The 8,395-nt window shown below is 53.6% G+C and overlaps 1 long non-coding RNA gene across 1 annotated transcript; it reads right to left on the reverse strand.

The window, feature by feature from the left end:
• Positions 1-4,113: 4,113 nt before the first annotated feature.
• On the reverse strand, positions 4,114-8,395 carry LOC127060294 (uncharacterized). Its single transcript, XR_007779181.1, has 2 exons — positions 8,136-8,395; positions 4,114-4,581 (listed from the first exon to the last, which is right to left on the reverse strand). It is a non-coding gene; the product is annotated as an uncharacterized LOC127060294 (long non-coding RNA).

Here is an 8,395-nt window from a genome sequence, read left to right on the forward strand (position 1 = left end):
GTGCCTTGGGTGTTTGAAGTTTGTTGGGTTAAGGACTCACATTTGACCAAAGCAGGTGAGATCTGGATGCAGCTTTGGGCCCAAAGCACACGAGATGTGTGCAGCAGTAGAGTGGGGAGAGCAGACTGAGTGCTGAGCTCCTGGGTCCTGCACCTCCTCATGACTGCCCTTGTCACCAAGTCTCCAGCACATCCACCCTTGATGTCCTGCCATTGCTCATTGCCTGACCCTCAGCTGACCCAGCTGCAGCCAACAGGAACACTGGCATCACTGGCATCACTGGCATCACTGGCACCTCGTCCTCTCCCTTCTCTTGTTCCCTCCTGTGTCCCCTCCTGCCCACCCTGCTCTCGCTGCCTCGCCTGCTCTGGGCACCATCTGCTGAGTTTGGGGCTGTCTCATCTCACCAACTGTCGTTTGTCCTGGCTGTGGGGGAAATGTGCTCACGTTTTGCATCAAAGGGACCCCTCAGCCCCTCTCTTTGTGGACCAGCCGGGCTGTCGGAGAGGAGCCAAGCACTTGGCACTCAGTAAGCAATGAGCATTAATAAAAGCATTACAGTGAGGTTAGAGCCTCATTAAAGTACTGCTAACGAACCGTCTGCCTTCCAGAAGTATGAGATTTTAGCTAACACTTCCTCCTTCTAATTTTATGTATATTTAAATCTTTTTGGGCAGGCAGTATTCATTTCTCCAGGCTGCTACAGCATAAACAAAGCCCATTTCTGAGGAGCTGCTCTGGAAGTGCCTTTGGGTGCTGTCTTCAGTCCTGCAGCCTCAGCAGACACGGTGCAGAACCTCCGTGTGGCCATGGCAGTGTCCTGGAGCTCACGGAACAGAAACCCCATCACTCCCGGGTGCACAGCAGCACTGGGGGCTGTGGGATGAAGGCAAGCTCTGGACACACCACTGCCCCTCTCCCAGCCCTGCCACTGCTGCTGGCAGCCTTTGCCAGGTGTGTTTTGGGGATGGAGATGCCACAGCAGTGCCCCGAGGTCTGCAAGGAGCACCTGAGCTCTGCTGGGCCAGGGTTGGCACCACTGGGCCAGGTGGCCCGAGGAGCCAGCAGGGGTTTATACAGGGGGAGTTCACTCTGGGGGCCCCCAGGCTCCTCAGCACCCTCAGGGCTGGCTGCAGGTGGTGCTCAGACCCCTGCACAGCCCATTGTAAAGCAAATGAATTCTGCCCGTGCCCAGGAATAGCCGGGCTCATTCGGGGAGCCTTGGCAGGGAGCAGCACAGCTGCTCCGGGACTCAGTGCCCCTGTTTGATTGCATGTCTGATTTCAGCAGTGTGGGAGGGACAAGGGAGCCACGGGGACATCTCACTGCCGTGGGTGAGTTCACAGCTTCTCCTCCTGGACGTCCTCCTCTCAGCTCAGACAGGTTTTTATTCTCCTGCTCCCTTCGAAGCACAGCCAGAGGTTTCACTATCAAAGAACAGATGAATCCATCTCTTTTACCTTACAGGGCAAACAGGGTGTTTTTGACAATAAATGCCATTTTCTTGAATGGAATCAACCAGTGCAAATGGCATCTGCTGGGTTTAGCATCCTCCTTGGAGGGTCTGCCCTGGGGAGAGGGCTGTCATGAGAGTAAACTCGGTGTTAAACTGATGGTTTGTGTTGCAGAGACTCAGAGCTCGATGCAGCTGCATGTTGGTGCTAAGGATGTTCCCCCACTGCTCCCTGAATTTTGTGGGGCTGCACTGGCAGCCCTGGGTGTCCTGCCTGGGGCTGGCACTGTCAGGCTGGGAACCACCACAGCCTGGGGGAGTTAGTGACTCACTGTGAAATTTCCTCTCCGTTTCAGGCATTACAGCACAGATTTTCCTCTTGCAAAGGCCCCAGCTCTGCAGACAGGCACTACCCTCACTGCAGGGAAATTGGTAGGATGTCTTGGGGCAAAGGTAAAACTAAAGTACATCAGTAAATGTTAGCAGGATCAGGACCTTATTCAGGCATAAATCAGGTAGCTCCAGCCAACAATAGAATTACCTAAGTATAAAATCCCATGTAAGCCAGTAAGATCAGCTCCAAACCTGCTATGAATTTGCTTTTTGTTTCCATGCCAAGAATATATCACTTCTAACTGCTGCAATCAGGGCTGGCCCTTTCAGGTTTTTTTAAGTGCTTTTGAGCACGTTTATTTCCCGTCCCCAGCAGATCCACACAGAGCCTGGCCCTCCTTCCCTGGGGCATGTCCCTGCCTGCTTCACCCACAATAAATTGTCCCTATCAGGGAATATTTTTTTTCTTTCCTGGCTGTTTTTGTTACTGCATTTGGTAAACAAAGGGACAGCAGTGACGATCCAAACCCATTCTTTTGTATTTGCCTGGGAACAGAGTCAACTATTTGTTGGTCTTTTGTTGCTGTTTTGTTCTCTTTTTAGCCAGTGACCGTTGAAGCAGCTCCTGGTACCTGTGGGGAGCACGTACTGGAGCTGCAGGATTTGTCACCTGCTGGCACCAGCCCAGGGAGGGGACAGCAAGGAGGACAAGGATCTGCTGGGGGAAGGTGCCAGGTCAAACCAAAGGTCCAGGGCACAGCAGTCCTCGCTGTCCCTCCCAAACAATATGAGAACAGGCTGCAGCAGTGTCCTGGTGGTTGTAGGTTTCCCTCAGTTTCCCCAGTTCTCAGTGCACTGGATTGAGATGGTGCCCCAAGATGAGAGGTTTGGTGGTGCTTGCATCTGGCTGAGCCAAGGTGAGACCAGCTCTTGGGGGTGAGCTTCTCAAAACACTTGGAGAAGGAAGGCAGGGAGGGATGGGAGTGAGGGAAGGAAGCTGGAGGCTCTTTTAGCCTGAGGACAGACTTCTCCTGGCCTCTCCATCTTGGGGCCTGTGCAGCAGCTCAGGCAGCTCCAGGCTGGTCTCTTCTTAGCAGACACCAAGAGAAGCATCCTGGCTCCCACTGCCACCCCACCTCTGCCTCCAACCCACACCAGGGCTCTCCAAAAACCCAGGCAGAGCTTCCCCTTCCCCTTCCCACTGGGACACAGCAGTCCCTTGGACAGCACAGCCAGGAACAGGAATGCATTTTCCAGGCTTTGGGCACTGCTGTGGGCTGGGCTGGGCTGGGGACACCCTGCTGCCATCAGAGCCGTTTGTCACCCCAGGCCACTCTGGAACAGGGTGGGGGAAGCTGCTCTGCTGCCTCTGCCAGGCATAACTCCTGTGCTGCAAACCAAATCCTGCAGGGGAGCATCCCTGGGAGCCATATGGTGTCTCTGAGGCTTTGACGGAGTTGAACAAAACCCAGAGCAGCCCAGCAGGTTGGACTGTGAGCCATGCTGAGCCTGGGGGACCTGTCCTGCCCTGCTCAGGCTGCCAGCCTGGGTGTTCAGGAGTGTGTTGGTGTCTCCTGCCAGTGCTGCTGACACTGAGGGTTTGCATGAAAGGGAGGATGGTTTTGTGGTCAAGAGATATAAGTGGAGGGAGCAGCATCTCAGAGCAGCATCCCAAACACCAATCAGACAGCAGGTGGGCCAGGGGAGCCTGGGGACACGTGGTGTGTGCTCTGAGCCTGTGCCAGGACAGCCACAGCTCAAACCTGTTCCCAGGGCTGAGGGCAGCACAGCCAAGCCACCATGGATTGCTGGAGAGGCCTGCCCTGAGCTCTGCTCCTTCTGGGGGGATCAACAGTGCTGCAGCACACAGGAGGAGGGGTACACGTGGCTCTAGCCTGATAGGGTCCACCCAAACAAGTCCCAAACCCACAGAGGAAGAAAAATGACTCAGGAGAATTTCTCTGGGATTTTACCCTGCACCTCACTTTGTGATGCTCTGAGTTTGCTGTGGAAAGGCACAGCCCAGCTTGGTTGAATCTCAAAACTTACATTAAGCATTTGCTGCCTGGTTTCCAGGAGCTGTGAGCAGCGTTTCCCATGCTGGGAAACAGGCTGGAGGAGGGATGTGTGCCCTCCACCTGGAGCTGTGGGGGCTGCAGTGACTCACTGATATCAGGGGGCTGCCCAGGAAGAACCTGTGGATGTTTATGTTGCAAAGGCTTCTGGAGTTCTGCACTATAATTACAGTTATGTAAAAAAAAAAAAAAACAGGCAGATTTCAGAGTTTACTCTAACTGAAAAAGGGAGGAATGATTGTTTCTGACTGGTCATGGCTTCATTTTTTAATTGTGTACCCACAATGTGTTGTCATGCAAGAAAAATCTAACCCTTACAAAAACTCATTTCAAAATGAGTAACTGCAACATTTTTTTCAGTCATTGTCTGAGAAGGCTGTTGCAGGACTGCTGGGACTTCCCTTCTGCCCAGAATGAGATTCTGGTATAATTAATGGGACATTTGGACTCTGATAGCATTTGCTTCCATCCAGTGTCTCATGAAAACCCTCCTGATGCCTCTCAGATCTTCATGAAGGTATGTAAGCTTTACTCCCCCACTTTCTGCCTCCCAGGAGGAGAATGGCAACTGGAAAATTCCCCAGTTTCTTGGCAGAGAGGCTGAGGTGGTGTGGTTCTGCACAAAGCAGGTCTGGCCATGGGCTCTGGCAGCAGTTTTATCTTCTTGCTGGGCTGGAAATCGTGACCTCAGCCATTGCAGCAGGTGTTCTCTGGAACATTCTGCAAGGAAATTGGTTTAAATAGCAATAGCATAATTTATCCATCTGAACTAGCAAAGTGTTAATCTGTCTCAGGGGTGAAACAAAAATTCTGTGAAACTTTCAGGGCTTTGCTTGCTTTTTCTGCACCCAGACAGGCTCTCAGAGCTGTGCCTTGTGCTTGTCCATCACTGCCTGGAGAATGCCCAGCACACAGAGGCCATTTCTGCTGATAACAGGAAAGTCAGTGTTTGGTCCTGCTGTCAACAGGTTTTAGCTTGGAGAGAAACCTCCACTAATCAGCTGCTTTGTGGCATTTTTACAGCAAGATAAAAGACGCCTGGAATGATTTGTTGGTCACCAAGCAAATGTTTTTACTGGTGAAATGTTCCAGAGGCTGTTTAGAGTCTTGATTGACAAACGTGCCAAAACTTTGCAACCCTCCCCATGCCCTCCCCTCCTCAGATTCAGGGCTGAGATGGGAGATGGAGCCACCTCGTGCAATTGCTGCAGGGGTAACCCGGGACTGAAGTGTGGGGAGAAGCTCATTTGTTATGCAAATATCTGCCTGAGCCTGGCGTAGACAGTGGAAAGCTCGAATTATTTTAAGCAGAGGACCAAAGCTCTCTCCATCCCCCTATCATCTTGGATCCTTGAAAAAACAAAACAAAACAGAAACCTCTGTGTGAACCATCTGACAATGATCAGCACTTGGCCTTTCTGGCAGGAGCTGGGTGTGCACAGGCGCATGGAAATAGAACAATTAAGGGGAAAAAACGGTATTGGATGCAGCCAGGCTTTGTGTTGTCTTGATGACAGCACGAAGTGATCATCCTCCAGCCTTATCTCTGGAGCCTGCCAGGGACAGCAGAGCTGCAGGGCTGGGGGGCTCTCCCTGGGTGACACCAGAGGAGCTTCCTTGCTGCCTGCTTGTTGAGGGCTGCGGCTCAGCCTGGGCTCTCTGGGCAAGGAGGGCAGCAAGGGTGGCTGTATTGGATGCATGAAGCCCTTTCAGGCCCAAAATTCGTGGAGGGAGGCTGGCCCATGTAGGGGATGCACCCGTGCATGGCAGTGACCTTCCTGTGCTGGTGACTGGCCACCCCCCCGGCAGGTTTGCATGAGCAGATGTGCATTTCACGCTGCTAAGAAAATCCTGTCAGTATTTACATAGCATCCAGGGGCACCAAGGGGACAAAGCTGAGCCTTTCCCAGTGATGCCATGCTGCCATTTCCATGGGGAGAGCCAAACCTGTGCCACATGCTCCTGAAGTGTGGGCAGTGTAAGGCAGTGGTGCAGCCTGGACTCTGCCCACAGGCAGCTGTGGTAAAACCCTGTTTTCCAGGCAGGTTACATCTCTCAGAGTGGTTTTCCTCTGAGCTGAGCTCTCCCTGGCCTCAGCATCCTTATGACCCTGAGAAGGCCTAGGGGGCTGGGTAAAGCTGGGGATGAATCAGCTTTTCAAAAGGGGCTTCAGACCAGCCCTTGATCTGCACCAGAAAGATTCCAACTGGTTCTACAGCCCTATGGTCAAATGGGGGGAGAGCCTTTCTGCCTCACTGAGTGCTGGCACAGTCTGGGCCCTGCTGGGGGAGCCCCCCTTTTTCCATGCAGTAGGTATCACACAGGGTCACTTCCAATGATTCCTGTGGGGTTTCCTCACAGCCCTGCCCCAAACACATCAGGCTTTGAGCTGTGCTGCATTGCTGCTCCCCAGAGCACATGGGTCCCTGGGGCTTTGCTGGTGTCTCTGAGGGAGGGCAGCAAGGACGTGGGGCTGGGGAAAACCCTTAACAAGACTAAACAACCCCCCAAAAGCCCCATCCAGCCTGCAGAGTCAAACCCAAGCTGTGGTGGGCTCTGCTGGCTCCTCAGCACCCCAGGATCCTGTTGACACAGGTGACATCCCTGTGAGCCCAGGACTCACCTGAGTGTGTCCTGTGTGCCACAACAGCATGTGCTGTGGCTGGCTGAGACTGAGGGTGGCACTGAGCTGGGGAGGCTCATGAGCCCCTCCCAGGCACAGGGCAGAGGAAATGGAATGATTTTCTTTGGCATGGCCAGGAGATTCTGGCATGACTTTCCCAGTAACCCCAACATGTCTCTGCAGGCCACCTGCCCCCAGCCAGGTGTGAGCCAGGTGCAGTGGAAGGAGCTTTGGCTTGTGGTCCAGTAACACCTGGACTATTTCCCCTTTGTGTAAAATGCTTTGTTTCCTTAGAGCTATGTCTGTACTGCAAAGTCTCCACTGTCATTCTTCAACACTTAAAAGCAGTCGCTCTCATGGGCATTTTTGAAATTGTTTGAAAAATCTGTGTGGGCATTACAGTGTTTGTTTTCTCTGATGACTATTTTTAATCTTGTTTTTCATTTAAAAAAAATAAATTGAGATAGATATGAATTGAAACTGCGCCTTTAAGTATGACGTGATTTTGGCTGCCCAAAACTAAACACAGAATAAGGGAGAGCTGGGGCATGTGCCGAAAAGCTGAGAAAGGCTAAAGCTTTGAATGCCACTCTCTTGGCAGCACTGTGAGGGCAGAGCCCAGGAACCATGGCCAGGGCATGGTGCTGGCCAGCTGGCACCAGAGGGGTTAAAGAAGCAGGTTCCTCCTGCAAAGAAAGAGCTGGAATTGGCCTTTCCAGGAGGAGATGCTGGTACCCCTCTCTTCCCCTTGGCACCCAGCCTGAGAGCCACCAGAGCACCTCTGAAGGACACAGGGCAGCACCAGGAGTGACAAAGGCAGCGAGGGGATGGTTCCCTTCCATGCCCCGCTGGTTTCCAGCTCTGGAGAGGAGCTGTGCAGGGACCTGCACCCTCCCCCAGCTCCCTGGCCCGTCCTGGGGCTCTCTGCTTTTGTTCCCGTGCTGGGGATTTGGCCAAGTGGTGTTTGCCCAGAGCCAAAGGCTGCGAGAGGCCAAGAGGGCACGGTGCTCCTGCAGCCAGCCAAGGATGGGACGGGGCCCTGCAGCAGGACCTGTGAGAGAGGGGCACCCCAAAAAGGCAGAGCCTGCCCTGCAGAGCTGGCAGTGCCATGTCACACTCAGAGCCATGTCATGCTCAGTGCCATGCTGCCTGGAGACCACGGTGCTCCAGGACAGGAGCAGCTCTGCATGTGCTGTTTGCATTTCAGGAACCCAGCCTTCCTGCAGGGATGGTCCCGGCTGAAGCCAGGCAGGGAGGACGGCAGCACGTGGGAAACGCAGTGGCGCAGACCCTGATGGATGTCATGGTGAGCTATTTTCAGACTTTATCTCGCTAGCCTCTGACAAAAATGTGCTATGGAGCAGAGCTTATCATGTGCAGTTTGGCACATGGGGCCGGTGAGGGGACAGTGGAGCTGGGGCAGGTGATGTTGCCAGCAGAGTGGCAGTGGTGGGTGCTGCTGGTGCAGATGTGAGTGTGTGCCACAGGGGATGGGCATGGACAGGGTCCAACCCAGCCAGCAAAAAACAGGTATCTGAGCCTAAATCCCAGCCTAGGTCTGAAGCAGGGGAGTGCCAGCTTTGCTGTGCTCCTGGCTTCCTGGTGTCACCCAGAGTATGAGGATGGAGCATGAAGTTGAGACCTTCCCTACCTCCAGTTTCTGCACTTTGGATCTTCCTAAACAGGGTTGATTGGTCAGGTGAATGATGCTGCCTCCTGTAGTCCCATTTCCCCATGGCTGTGCTCAAGGCATGAAGAGCAGAGGAGATGAGCGTGCCAGGGTGTGAGCCCTGGGTTTGCCACCACCACCAGCTCCTGCTGGCTCCCCCGGGGAGGGTGAGGGGTGCTGGGCTGGGCTGGGCACTGTAGACAAGCCCTGTGAGGTGAGGAGGTGCAGCTCTGCAAACACAA

Source organism: Serinus canaria, chromosome 20, assembly GCF_022539315.1.
Source record: "Serinus canaria isolate serCan28SL12 chromosome 20, serCan2020, whole genome shotgun sequence".
Taxonomy (NCBI): Eukaryota; Metazoa; Chordata; class Aves; order Passeriformes; family Fringillidae; genus Serinus; species Serinus canaria.